Source organism: Corvus moneduloides, chromosome 1, assembly GCF_009650955.1.
Source record: "Corvus moneduloides isolate bCorMon1 chromosome 1, bCorMon1.pri, whole genome shotgun sequence".
In the NCBI taxonomy this organism is placed as follows: domain Eukaryota; kingdom Metazoa; phylum Chordata; class Aves; order Passeriformes; family Corvidae; genus Corvus; species Corvus moneduloides.
The window spans coordinates 136,249,067-136,264,924 of record NC_045476.1 but is presented as its reverse complement, the minus strand read 5'-3'; positions in this window follow the sequence as shown (position 1 = coordinate 136,264,924).

The following is a 15,858-nucleotide window of genomic DNA, read 5'->3' as shown; positions in this document are numbered from 1 at the left end:
CCTAATTCTATGTATATCAAGTGCAATACTTTTTTTCACTAAACTGATGTTTACCTTGGTTGTGAACAGGTAATAGAAATAATAAAAAGCTACAGGTGAGTCAGACAGGACAGTTGTATGAGATTTTCTTTAAGTTAAAGAAAAGTTATCTGTAGTATTGCTGTATTATAAAATATGGTCATTGTTATACTATGTAATGCAGTTTTATGCTGGAAATATCTGAGTATTTTGTGAATGAGCTGATAGGCGAAACAGTATTTCCAGTTCATGAACAGGTACCTCCTGTCGGCCAACTGCTAGTTGTGGATCCTGTTCTGAGGCTGCTCAGCCCCACCCACTGTCATGGTTTAACCCCAGCCAGCAGCAAAGACCCACACAGCTGCCTGCTCGCTTCCCCACCAGTGGGATTAAGGAGTAAAAGCTAGAGAAGTAAAAGCAAAAAGTGTAAAAGCTAAAAAACTCATGGGTTGAGATAAAGACAGATTAACAGGGAAAGCAAAAGCCACACACACAAACAAAGCAAAACAAGGACTTAATTCACTGCTATTCATGGACAGGCAGCTGTTCAGCTATCTCCAGGAGAGCAGGGCCACATCCAGTGTTACTTTGGGATACAGATGTCGTCACTCCAAAAATCCTCCTTCTTCTCCTCAGTTTTATATACTGAGCATGATGTCATATGATCTGGAATATCCCTTTGGTCAGTTTGATCCACCAATCATGGCTGTGTCTCCTCCTGACCTCCCATGCACCCCCAGTCCTCCCACCAGCTTGGTAGTGTGAAAAGCAGAAAAGACCTTGGCTCTGTGTAAGCCCTGCTCAGCAATTACAAAAACATGTCTATATTAACAGCCCTGTGTTCAGCCCAGATCCAAAACACAGCCCCATACCGGCCACTGTGGAGAAAATTAGCTCTACCCCAGATGAAACCAGCATACCCACCCTTAAAATAAAATTTAAATGCTTAGCACAGGCCTCTGACTTGAGCAGGTTCCCAAGAATTAGTTATTATGGTACACAGCACTTCAGTTTTGAAGCACCTTTGTGAATTTTGCTTACTATATTTTCCTGTGAAGCTGTGTAAGAGTTAGCAGCTCCACCAGGAAACAGATACTCACCATTCTGGCTCCAGTTTTGAATTTGTCATATCCCAGTAGTAGAACAGCTGGAACAGTGGAACGATGTATTTAACATTATGAATGGTATGGTTAATGAAAACATTACACCTGTAATGAAAATCCACAGAAGCTGAAAACACAAGCCTATGCTTGTCAAAAGAAATTCTTACATGAGCTAGGTCACTTAAAGCTACCTAGAGTTTGGTCAATGCGGCTTTTCTGAAGTTCTCTGAAGATCAAATCTAATTGAACAGCAAAAACACTCACCTGAGCACATGCTGGTCACTGCATGTAAGAGCCAGTAGTAACTTACACCAGAATGGGAAGGGTGCATCAACCTGTCTTTCCATTTGGCCTGTTTTCAAAAGGTTAATTTAAGTTTGTATATGAGACTTTCAAGAGTCAGTTTCTTAAAAAAGACAGAAAGAAATCTTTTGTGGGTAGTTCCAATTTGTAAAAATTGAAATTATGGAGATTCATAGGAAATCCATTAAGTCAAATTTATTTTTACCAGTACAAAACTTTATTTCTTAATCTGAATTTCAGATATGACTCTCTGTTATTGTAACCTGTGGCCATTACTTTGTATTCTGTCTAACATGAAAAAGAAACTAAACACTTACTGTTTGTGATGGTTTGTTTATTGCAGTAATTTTCATCTTTTACTTACACCTCTACTCTTTTTACTTTTTAAGGATTTTTTAAAAATTTGGTCCTTGCAGATCATGTTTTCTAAACCTCTGACCATTAACATCACTCTTTCATAAACTCTTCCTAAATGGTGAATGTTATTTGATAATTTTCCCATTTGAGGAGTATTTTTTTCCTTTATTAAACTTTATAGGTCCAATTATGACACTTGATAGCTACAGTGCTAGACCACTGTGGGTGGTGAATAGATATGATTCTCTACAACTTCTTAGGCACAAGTCACATGGATGATATTCAGAATATGATTTTTTTATCATGCTTTGTCTTGAGTGCCTTTGTCTTTTCTTATTACTGAACCAGTGAATCCCAAGTTGTATTGTCCAACTTATGTCAACCTATGCTGCAATCATCGATTCTATTTTTCCACATGGGAATTATTTTATAAAATTACTTTATAACCACATAATATACTAAAAATAATGTAAAATAGAAGAAATAGATCAATAATATTCCTCCTCCATATTTTAGTTTTGGTGATTTTTAATTTAAGCATAAGAGGAACAAGTAAGAAAAGAGAATTTATGCTAATATAGGATCACATTTCTTAAATTCTGAGAGCACATGGTATAATACAATTAGATAAGGAAAGCTACATTTTATATCAATGCAGTGAAATACAGCCAAAATGAAAGACATAACATCATTGGTCTGACTGCATATCTTAATAAATGCCAAGAATTTCTCCCAGCACAAGCTATGCTATACAGAGATCATTGAATGATCCATCTGTGACCAGTATATGTCAGTGAAAGTCGTCAAAATAGTCCTGACATAAGATATCCAGGAATATGCTCTATTTCCAAAGTGGTAACAACTACATATTGAACTCTCTCCTCCACCAATATACCTTTTTGGCTTTTTCCTGCTATAACTGGTCTACACAAAGCATCTCTGACAATAGTTGCAGTTAGATTTGAGGTTTTAAAGGGTTCATAGGGATTTGTTGGCCTTCTGAGTTGGAGTGAGCTTTAATGCGTTCTGAGGAACCATTAATATTCTTCTTTATCATATGAATGTGAACGAAGTAATTTCTGCCTTGTTGACTGAAAATTAACCACAGCTACCATACCCATCTGTACTAGTTTGAAAGCAAACCAGTGAGAGACTCCAAGTGAGAACTACAATTTAATAGGAAAATTAAAATAAATGCAATAGTACAGAAACACTGACAGAGTCAGAGTACAACCTGACACCCTGTCGGTCAGGGTGGCAGTAGCAGTCCGATGAAATGGTGGCTGCAGTCCTGTTGAGGTGATAGATGTGGTTCTGTTGAAGTGGTGATCCTGTAGAAGGGTCTGGTCTTCACCTGAAGGTCCAGTGGTGGTTGTGTAGCTCTTGTCCTCTGGGAAACCTGTAGGTAAGGGCTGAGTGTGGTGTTCCAAACCTCAGACCATATCCAGGTAGGAATGCTTGGTTCCTCCCCCTGGGCGGAGCATCTCACAATGGGATGATGTAATTTTATGAGTCATGCAGTGGGGCTGCATAGCCCATTAACAGAAGATATTCTTCTGGAGGGAGTTATCAGGGATGTGTCATGGAAGAGATAACACTGTCCCACCTGGTTTTAACAGCTTATGAAGATGGTGATAGAATACATACTTTTGGTTACATCTTACATTGTAACCGAAACCACCATCATAAGAAATGTAAAATTAGTCATTTGATATATCTTACAGGCAGGGATAGTTAGGCAAAGAATTTTAAAAATTTTCCCTGATTCAAATTTTTATTTAATGTTCAAGACACAATGGCAGATAAGTTTAACTTGTTTACTCTGATAACCTGCTTTTAATAGTAAAGACTGAATTCTTGAAATGAAAAAAGTCCTTATATTCCAGGAGTCCCTAGCCATTCTCCCTGTCTGGTTTTGGCAACAATTATATGACTCATTTTCAGTAAACCTTCAAATTTAGTATCTTTTAAGGTTACTGAAATTGACTTTCCAGTATCAGTAGCAATTAATGAGATTTTAACATTTTCAAAGTATTTAAGTAACAAAAGAATTCCATTGATTTAGATGTGTTAGTCCCTTTTCTTATTTGAGTATCAGCATAAAGCTTAACAAACGTATTTGTTTAAAGGTTCAGACAGGTACTAAGGGGTATTACAAATAAAACATATTAAGCACCTGGGACATCCTTAAGCAATTTTGAAAATCCTCCTAGTAGTTAATGAATCTTTAGATGACTAAATAAAGTTGGAACTGGGTTTTTGTGATGGGTTTAGGGACAGTGTTATTTTTGGTGTTGTTTGGGACTTTATCATAAATCCTATTCTTTTATAAAAAAAAATTTACAGTAGGAATGAGGTTTTCTTTTTATAAACTTACTGTACATTAGGCATGTCTGATGGACAAATGTAGAAAGATGGACATTTTTTGATTTAGATTTTCCCATTATTATCAAATAGAAATTATTGATACTGCAACTTCTTCAGTTAATTAGATAGTTGACTAAGTTGATGTGACACATCATATACTGTTACTATTCAAAGTGGCTGGTAGAAACCAACCCCTGCTATTTCAAAATATAGGAAAATGCATTTTACAACAGAATGTGAAAAACATAGACAAAAGCTGATTTTTGAAACTAAAATCTCCTATATAAATGCATAGGGAGCACTTTATGACATGAAGTGCTTTGTAATTTTTTTCTTCCTTAACTCTTGTAGGAACCCAGAGTGCCGAGAATATTTCTCTGCCTGTTTTGAAGGGTTTCTACCCCCTTGAACAACACCGTTTTAACCTCCAACCTTGAGAAAAAATGCCTACAATCAGACAAGAACTAGAAAATACAATGGTGTGAATTAGGTGATAGACTACTATGTAAGATTGTCACAGGGTGGAAAATTTAGAGGTTTTAGGCTTCTCTTTGTAGTAAATAGATAAGAGCAAAAAACATCAAAATGGAGGATTGTTGTTGTTCTCCAAAGCTTCTTCTTCTTCTTCTACTACTCCATATTCTGCAGTAAAAGTAACTTGGGATGATTGGACAAAAAATTCTGCAGTTCCTGGCTGTGTTACTGGATAATTGGTAGGAAAGTGAAAATAATACACGTTTCTAGTAACCATTGGTTAAATTATCTTTAAAAGGCTGTGTAAATCTTGATAATTGTACACTTCTCTCCTTCTTTCTCTGGTGTATGTTATGCCTGGGTCACGCTAGTGACTCTGTTTCTCTGATAAGTCTTAATAAACAACTATCTGGCGGCAGTGAGACTCCAGGAAAGTCTCTGTTTTCGCGAACTCCTTGCAAGGACTTTTAAAACTGCCTCTGCCATCAGAGAGATTTGTTTTACGGCACGCTTCAGTGTCAAACTCTGATATTGCTGCTTTTTTTAAGGTCACATCATTGAGCTACCCAAGTCTCCTTTGACACGTGTCTTTCTATGGCTAACTGTTCCAGTTGTTTTGTTACCTATCTCAACAATATCGTAAGAAATGTGAGAACTGACAAGTCACTTTTTTCTAGGAGAGAGAGGTCATCAAATGTCTAGATAGTGGCTAACAATCACTGTGTCTTTGTCAATGAACACATAGGAAGGAAATATTTGAGGCAGAGCTCCTGACACAGATTGAGTTCATATACTTTGAAAGCAGAAGTCTTCAAAAGAATAATGGACAATCTTAATGGGGTTTAGGGCCTCATAATTTTTAACAGTGCTCTGCAGTTTTCCAGACACCTGAACTACATTTTTCATCTGTGATGTACTAAATTCTCATAGTAAGGTAGAAGTTAGCATAAGAACTTCAGAAAGACATTTAATTTCACTTTATGTCAAGGTATTTCTGTCCTGAAACATTCCATTTTTCTTTTTCTTTTCGTTTTCAAAATACATTTTTCTTTCTCAAAAGTATCTGAGATAGATTTTAATGGGTATTACCTGAGTAGTATTGGCAATAGTTAAATCTTCTACCTGCAAAATGGGTTCTTTATCAATTGTATTATTTTTGAAAAGCAAGTAATGTCATTACTAAAAATAACTGTTAATATTATTAAAAATAATAATAAAACAACAAACCAAGACATATTTTAAAAGGCTTAGGTTCTATATATTTCCTCAAGTTCTATTCATTAGTTTAAATAGTTTTGAATTTATTCCAGGAATTAGATAGAAAGTAAAGGGAAGTGACATTTTAAACCATGGTGTTCCATTTATATTTTCACTCAGCAATACTGCTGCTTACTATAAACACTGAAAATGTCAAATCAGCCCTAGATCCTTTTGACTACCAGGTCACTGCTTACTGTGATGCTGATTTATCACTTTAGAGTGCAACAGAGTTCAGCTATTACTTATATGCACAGAAAAAGCCTCCATTTTTTACTAATACACAGGCTGAGTTACAGGTGCCCCACCAAGCTCTGTGCTACCTGTATTTTCACGAGATGTGAGAGTTCTACAGAGTGAAAAAATAGGAAACAAAAAGAAAAAAGCATAAGTTCTAGGAATTTAGGAACTCAAGAGAACATATTTTTGTGATCTTTATTTTGCCCAGTCTGATCTCCATCATAAGAAATCCCCTAACAGGTGCTTTTCATAGCAGTGGTGAAATGCATAAAATATCAAGGGTCCATTACAAATATGAACTTGTCTGTAAAGGAGAGGGCAGTAGGCAAAGAGGTGGTTCCAGCACAGAAGATGAGTGAGGTTATGCAATGTTCTTTTTTCTTCTGCATTCTCACACGGGAGACAGTTCTGATGAAAGAAACAGCATGATTTATCTGTATTTATTTTTCTTTTTTTTTCTGACAGATTTGAGTACATGGAATATAGTCATAGAATCATAGACTATCCTGAATTGGAAGGGACCCATAAAGAACATCAAGTGCAACTCCTAAAATGTACATTTTTAAATCATTAAATTTCCAAATGGGTGGATTTTTCAGTTGTGACTAAGGGTTTCTGTGTGGTACTAAGATTTACAAGCCTATTTGAGGACTAAGGATTTTTATATGCACACAATTTTATAAGCGTCTAGATAGAAGGGCCTAATAAACCTCTGGCAGAAAACTGGGTCACTGTCCTACATTTTTAACACGTATATGAAACAACAAAACCCCATTGCTCTATTTAGGAAGCAAGAAATTATTTGTCCTGATGATAAAGTGTCCCCAAATCAAAAGTTCTTCAGAGTTTTATTTTTTAAATACATATATGTACCTATCCCTTCTGCATTAATTTAGCCTATCTTTTCTTGCCATATGTCTTTCAAACTTACGGGATACTAGGAACACTGAGGTGTCTCAAATCTACATCACACATAAATTACAAAGTACAGGGATTATACTAATAAAGACTTTTAGGGCTCTTTCAGGATGTTTTCTACAATTGGATGGTTACCTTTAAGTAAGAAAAATAGAGTTCTGCTAAATTCCTCTGGACATTTATTTTAGGTATGGATATTTCATTTTGAAAAAGTGAAAAAAATATCTATTTACATGGCCCACTGCAAAATTGCAATGCAAAAGCACAGGTGCTGAATCACATGAGAAGCATCTGCTGGACCAGCTGTTGCCACCATTGCAGTGCAAGAGGGTGCCCAGGAGTATTTTCTCCTGCAGTTTAGTTTGCTCATTTGGGGAGAATGATAGGTGATGGACTGCCAAGCTGAGATGTGATTATTGTATTAAAGAGTGATTTGGTTGACCTCAGGTGTATCATCTTGTCAGTGACTCCCATGACTGGACTGCTGCCAAGACATATTTGCTGGGGAGTGGACAGATTTATTGAGTGCGACAAGAGGGAAAATAATGTCTCTTTGTTATAATGGACAATCTGCATGAGCTGTTATCAAGATAGTATAGCAGAGATGACTAAATATTTGTGATATACAAAACTCAGTAACAATGACTAACCTTTGTGTTAGAATGCTAGTTCACTGAGTGAAAAAAGCACCTAAGCAGTACTTTATTCTGACTAAGAAGGCTGAAATGAAAAAGAATATGATTTCGCTGAACTGTTAGACACCTGCATCTGTCTTGGAATGCAGTTACATAGGTACCTGGCTAGCACTTCAGGAAATCTGGTACTTGGTGTTTTATTTCTATTCCTAGGAAGCTGTGACAGAAAGGCACAACTGAGACACTTGGGTTACATGAGAATGTCCAACAGCATCAGATTCCTCACAGTGTGATTTAGGGACTTGTCATATCATTAAGTGATTATGCAGGAAATAGGCTACAGACCAGCCAGAACTTTTTGTAAACTTTTACTAAGAGTTTATGGACTGGAGAGAGAAAGCCTCAGGTGTTTCAATCTTGATATTGCAGTGTATTATCTTTAGGTATTTTCCATTCCTTTGGGGAATCCAGCTATTCTAGTATGTTACAGAATGTATAGCTCAAAATAGTATCTTTTCATTGTACAGTCCCAATGCTGCAAAGAAATTCTAAAGTAGGGTAAGATTTTGTACTCCACATCATTTTGCAGGAACAGAGTTTCGAGTTTAAACTCCACTTATATATCACTTTTAGTTTCTACTAAGAAATCAGGTTTACACGTGTAATGATAAGACAATCTCCACAGGTTTATGCAAAACTCTGCACAGCTTTTGTCTGTATTACTTAGATTGAATTTTCCATTGGTATCAATAATTTCATCAATAGCATGAGGACTATGGCTTATGTTGTTGTAAAGATGTGTTTTGCAAACAGCTAGTGAGATCATTAAATTAATTTTAGAACAGCTTATTCAAACAACTGATGAGGCCAGTAGTTTAGCTCTTCTCATTAGTGTTGGGTATAAACCTTTGCCCCCAACAGTGAAAGATAAATGTTTAATTTAAATAGATACCTAGTTCCCTTTATTAATGGATTTCCAGTATGCATTTGTAATGCTCTGTTTAGTGTTATGGGTTTTTTTTGCAGATGCATTCTCTACACTTGACTGTTAGAAGTTTTAATACCTTTAATAAAATCTTCTATAAACCTCATTACTAAAATGCAAGGCTGATAGCAAACTTCTAGGGAACTCTTTACACTATCAAGGTCACAATCTAAACAATTTATAACAGCTGTAAATATTTAATATGAGTTGGATACTCAAGGATGTTCATATATTTGTTTCAACTTTTTCCATAGAATTAGTTCCTTAAATTTTTTTTCATTTAGGACAAGGCTTCACATGTACTATACCCAATCCAGCACTGCTACCTGTATTTCTGTGGTGACCAGTGCATGTTGTTTCTTAGTGATGATTACATCAAGTCTGTTAAGACCACATAGAAAAAAAGGGGTTTTTTTTCCAATCTGCCAGTCTACAATCTGAAAGTCACTGTACATTGTATGCCATGGCATGCAAAAACATATTGCAACAACGTAAGCTTCTTTCTCCCTTACATGTGCTTTCCAGAATGGGAACAAGGACTGGTATCATGCAGGTGTATTTTGACAACTGCCAGGAAGATAGGACTCCTAACAAATACTAGGAGATGAAAACAGCTTTCTGGAAGGTAGAGGGAGTTTTGCCATTGGCTTCATCAGAGTTAGAAGTTCCCTTAGGGAGAATATGTGTTGAGGTAGTTGCCATGTTTTCACACTGTTAATTTTATGCTAATAGTATTTAAAGCATAGCTGTTCTGTTTGGGTAATAATGGTGAAACTAGAAGCTATCCTTGTTTTGTTTTCTATTTCCTTATATGTAATGGTTAAAAGGGTTACATTGGTATTGTAATCAAATGTCACTCATGCACACATTAAACTTCTACTCATTATATGTAGTCTCCATGGCATGTCTGACCTTCAGCCTAACAAATGATCCTTGATTATTATCCATTCACTGCACATTCGATGCCTACTGAAAGCATTTTTACACTTGTTTATTACTTTTTACCTGGTTATTATTAACTGCCAATAATATCTTGCAGTTAAACAATTTATGTCATATAAACCACCTTGCAATGCTTTCTAAATAGATATTGAACTACTATAATGCAGGCTTTTCTATGCTAGTCTTGAAGATGTGAATTGTCAATCAAAACCCAAACCTATCCTTATTTGTGCAGCTATTTCTTTGAGCTCAATGGAAAGGCTTTTTTACCCTACATTAAGAAAGTACTATTTCATCTTTCTGTAGTAGGATGTGCTGCAAATAAAATGAAGTAATACCAAACTCATTTATTGTGAAGGGCTGGGCTAGTAATTTGTCCACATCCAGTGTCCCTATTGCATTGTTCCAGTATTCAGGAACTAGAATTGAAGTTACGATGGTAGTCTTATTTTCACTAGTTCTGTCCTTCAGAGAATTCAAAATATCTGCCAGTATTTTTTCCTGAGGTATTCTGGATAGTATATATTTTGTATCAAACACACTGTTCTAATTTCTTTTCTTCTGAGTGACACTTAGGCTAATATTCCTTTTAATCTGCTTGGCAAAGCACTAGACACATCCCCAGCAGTTATAATTATCAAAACAATATTTAATTTGTTTATCAGTTTTATATTTATTCCAATACAATAATCTGTAAGAAAATGTACCTAGTATCTTATTCTCAATGTACAGGACAGGAGAATTTAACATCCAGTTGCTGATAGTCACACCTAGAATAAAAATATTCTGTCTGTATCCCTACTGGCAGTGAATTTCTGTAGTCATAGATCCTTCCTGGTTATCAATGAGTCTAGCTCCTTCTTGCCCATTTTCCTCAGATACTGCTAAGCTATTGAGTAGCAACAATTGTTTTCTTAATTTTTTTTTTTTTTCACTGAAAGGGTGTTTAGACACCAGAATAATTTGCCCAGGGAGGTGGTGGATCACCATTTCTGGAAGTGTTCAACAGTCTGGGTGTGGCACTTGGTGATATGGTTTAAGTGTGATTATGTTGGTGCTAGGTTGTTGGTTGGTATGGATCGTCTTGAAGATCTCTTCCAGTCTTGATTATTCTGTGAAAGGACCTCTGGAGGTCAACTGATCCAATCTCTCTGCTCAAGCTTTGCCACCTAGACCTATTTTCCCAGGACTGTGTCCAGATGGCTTTTAAATATTTCCAATAAGAAAGAATGCACAACCTCCCTGGACAACTTGTTCCAGCGTTTGACCACCAATGAAAAAATGTTTCCTGATGTTCAGAGGGAACCTCCTTGTTTTCGTGTGTGTTCATTGCCTCTGGGTCTGTCACTGAGCAACAATGAAAAGAACCTGACCCCATCCTCTCTCCTTACACTGTCCTTCAGGTATTTATATATAGTGATGATGTCCCTCATGCTATTTCACTTCTCCAAGCTGAGCAGTCCCAATTCTCTAACAGCCTTTCTTCATAGTATAGGAGCTCCAGTCCATTCACCATCCTTATGGCCCTTCACTGGACTGTCTCTAGCATGTCGATGTCTCTCTTGCACAGAGGATTCCAGAATGTGATGCAATACTCCAGGTGTGACCTCACCAGTTCAGAATAGAGGGGAAGATTCACTTCTCTCAACTTGCTGGCAATACTTTGTCTAATGCAGCCCAGGACACCATTGTCTACCTGTAGGAGAACATTGCTGGCTCATGTTGAACTTGGTGTCCACCAGGACCACCACATCCTATTCTGTCAAGCTCCTTTGCATCTGGGCTGTTGATTGAAGTTCCTTTCAATCTGTTCCTCCAGCCCATTCTGAATAGCTGCCCTGTCCTGCATATTGACAGTCCTACATTCCCAAGTTTGGTGACATCTGCAAAGTTGTTGAAAGTGCCCTTCACTGCAGGTAATTAATGAAGACATGAATCTTTGAGGGATGTGACTTGCTACTGGCTGCCAGCTAGACTTTGCATCACTGATCAGAACACTTTAAGCCAAGCAATCAAGCCACTGCAAGTGTGCCAACCCACTTGGTCGTCCGGTTATCCAGTCAGCATCTCAACAATTTGGTGACAAGGAGCCTACAGAAGGTTTACTAAAGTTAAGGTCTACAAAATCCACTACTCTCCTCTTGTCCACAAAACCAGTTATCTCATCATATAAGGCTATCAGGTAAGTCTGACATGATCGGTGCTAAACCCATCTTGCCCATTCCTAACTGTCTTCTTGTCCTTAATCTGCATAGAAATAACTTCTAAGAGGATTCCCTCTATAACTTTCCTAGAGACTGAACTTTGGCTGACCACAGTTACCTGGATCCTCCTTCTTGTCCTTGTAAAAGATGAGTGTGGTTTTTGCTTTTAATCCTGTCAACAGGAACCCATATTGTTGGCCACCTCCTCCTGCAGTTCCTTCACCTGGTTACTCAGGCCTCTGCTGCCCTTGTCCCAGGAGAGGCAAAAACCCTCTCTCCAGTCCCAGACGTGGACACAGATGTCTTCCTCATCAGAGATCTCCTCTGTGCCACTGACATTTGCACCAGTCAAGGACAGTCAACATGCCCTGTGCTTTACTGGGACCATCACTGCCTTATCTTCAGGCATCCCCATGCAGCCACCAACCAGCAGAGGTGCTCTGAGCCTTTTCTGTGTGACTGCTATGTCTCTGCTAGCTGAGTCTTCCTTTGGCCTCAAAGTATAATACAGACTTATCTACAGATCAGAAATGCAAAAGCTTCATAAAACACTCCACCCTTAACTGAAAACAGAAAAGTCACAGCACAAACTTGCTGGTATCTGAGAGCTATAGAGAAAAGTCTTATTTAATGACAAATTTTTTCCTGCACATAAGCAGACACAGATATTTAATGATCTGTATCTTAATTTATTCCCCTGCACCCTGTCCCTCATAGTCCCTACCTACTTGGATTAGGATGCCAGACTTTCTTCCCCAGAAAGTAAACGAGCAATTGTGGTGAATTTTCCATAAATCAAATATATCCTAAAAAGTGTTATATTTACTCTGTATTCATAAATCAACACTTGTAAAAAAATTAGATGTTTTCAGGAAGTGTCAAAATAATTTTGCTTGTATTCTGCTCAGCACTGTGTACTCTGACAATTTCAAAAGTATGACAGCTTAGTAAGACTCAGCTTCAGAGCTCTGACAGGGGCATCTTCTACTCTCATAAAACTTTTAAAAAATTAAATTTTATTTTGGCAAAATTTACAGGTAGAAAAGGAGGTACACCTGTGGAAATCTGGTATACCTTAGCCGTATACTGGGAGATTGCATAGGCACTACTGTTTCAGGCAGACGTTCCCTCCTTCGAGAACATATTCTTTACATTTATTTTTCTATTTCTCATTACATATTATGTACTTAATTTATTACTGTCAATTGTGTGAAGCCAGAGAAAATGCTATTTCATATCAACATTATGGTGATCAACAGGAATCCTCAGACATCAAGGGGGTTTTCTTATTGGAATTCATGGATAAAGAAATTGATCAAATATAAAATTGATAGTGGCAAAAATTTGGTAAGTTCACAGGTGATTTGTGAAAATAATATTTCCATTTTTATTACTATATACTAACCTAGAAGTATTAGATTATTAGTGGTTAGAAATATCTATTATTCTGCTTATACCTGTTGAAATTAATAGGAATTCTGTCTGATTCTTAATTTACTTCCATTTGCTGTAACCTCATGTTATGGAATGTTTTCCAATTGCTCTGTGGATTTAGATAGTTGAACAAACAAAAGAGTTGGAGATAATGTTATTTAAAAATTAACATTTCTTGATATGATGAATAAAGCTTATCTCTGTGGCAACAATGTTCATTGCATCTCTTGTATCAAATTGTAATTTGTGTTGATTTACATTATTCTTGTCTAATAAAAGAGATTAATCTTACCTAGTAAAACTCAAAATTATAATAATTTTAAAATAGTTACTAAATAGTTTGGTAATACTCCAACCAAAATCAGTTCACAGTGATTTAGCCAAAAATTTTAAAAGCCTCTACCCAAAGACAAAAATCAACTATCATTGAGCTCTAACGAATAGTAACCAACTCTGATATGTTGTCCTCTTTGAAAGAACTAAAAATACTACAGTGGAAGCAAAAATTGAGAAACATAAATGTAATTACATTTAAGATGAATATTTTATTTTCAAGAAGCTCAACGAAGAAACTGTGCCTAATTGAGAAGGTTCATGCAGAACTTAGGAATTCCCTTCAAAACGTCGTTTCTATCAACAGCAAACGTTTACATTAAGCTCTGGGCTTTCCCCGTGATATTTTTCTTTCCAGAACACTACCATTCAAATGCAAGATCAGTGGATTTGTTCTGTCCCTTATTTCTTTGGAAATCCCTCCAGATTTTAGAGAAGGGCAATGCATGCAATATGTAGAAAAAGAAAATGAGATAACAATTCATAATAGATTTTCCACCTCACAAAAATTCAGGCTGAAGATCAATTATCTCACTCTACATTTTGCTCTCCTTACTGTTCCTTGCTTGTGAACCTGTGCTCCACTGGAGAACTTTCACAGGTTTTCAGAAGTGGTATACAATAAACAGCTGCCTCAGCCAAGGCATCTATTACCATTTTAAGTGCCTTACTGTAATCAGCCCTTTTAGATGGGTCTGGCAGATTAACAGATTTTTCATTGGTTCTGTACCCTTCTTTAGAGGCTAGGAAAAGCAGGTGAGATATCCTTGAATTCCTGAAATTGCTTTAAATGCTTACCTGCATTCCATTCAAAAATCTTACTAGTTTTTCTGGGAGTGTTTTAGATTGTTCTAATGGCCAGAGCCCTAACTATTTTTTTTTCTTATGTAATAAATTATAGACAGTATACTAAAAATTAAGATCTATTTTTACATAAGTATGTGTAGTATGGTCATGGAGGTTGAAGAATTATAGCTTGATATTTTATTGCCAATTATTGATCTTGCATGTATAATTTAGAGTACTGCATCATACAAATCATAAAGAAATTTGATTTATTGTAGGCATAATTGCTCATTATATAGCAGTCTTAATTGGTTTTCTCCCAAATTAAAAAAAAAAAGTGTGTGCATATATAAACACATGCCCTTTTTAAAGAACATATTCATATAAAGGATACAAAAATTCTTGACTTACAGTTAATTATCTAAGCTTTCATATCAACATTAATTGATAGGAAGACTAGTCTGCTGCAGAGTGATGTAATGAGACTCAATTAATTAATGTTAATTCAAATCTGAATAGAAGAAAACTATGAATTCATCTGGATTTCATTTCCAGAGAAGACTATCAATTTATAGGAAGAAATCCAGGCTTTAGTCAAAACTGCTAATCTAGATCTTGGAAATCTATTAAATGATAGAACAGCCTTGAAAGTGTCTCTGAATTGTCCAGTACAGAGTGCTGTGCTGCCATTCAGAAGGCTCCTGACAGGCTGGAGAAATGGGCAGAGCAGAAAATTCTGAAATTCAACAAACACAAATGCAGGGTCCTGCACCTGTGGAGGAATAACCCTATGCACCAGTATAAGCTGTGGTTTGACCTGCTGAGAAGCAGCTCTGAGAACTCTTTTTTTTACAGGAACACATCTTCAACAAAAACAGCTAAAGACGCTTCCTCCTCCTCCCCCCTTTGGCAGTGAAACCAGCCTACAGCATTTTACTTGGTTCACTTGTGGCAGCTGTGGTTGTAGGGACCCTGATGTCTCTTATGTACATACAAAAACCTGGCTTTCCTGTCCTGGCATGAGTGCTTAACTACTACCTGACCTGCCACCTTCCATTTCCTTCTAACAATATTTGAAAGAAAACGGAAGCTGTAAATGCCTTCTGTAAATCCCTATTGGTATGAACCCGATGAGGCTGGAAATGTGCACTGTGTAGAGGTTCTAAAACTGAATGGTCACATTCTGGTCACCAGAGAGACTGAGACATGAGGGAAGATCCTAAAAAAGCTGAAGAACCCTGGCACTAAGGTGCCACCTCAGTTCTGCAGTAGCTGAGAAGGGATTTTAGGAGTCCTTCACTTGGATGGAAGGCCTTAACATTTGCTCTGATTCCTGTATGGCTGTCTAAGTTGTATTTTGTTACTTCTGTATGTTTGTACACAGAGCAGATGAACTATTGCACTACAGACACACTGGCTTGGTGCAATTTTTCAAAAAACATTGGTTCAACAAGATGAAATATAGAAGGAAATTGAAATTTAAATAAGGAAGAAGTAGAAAA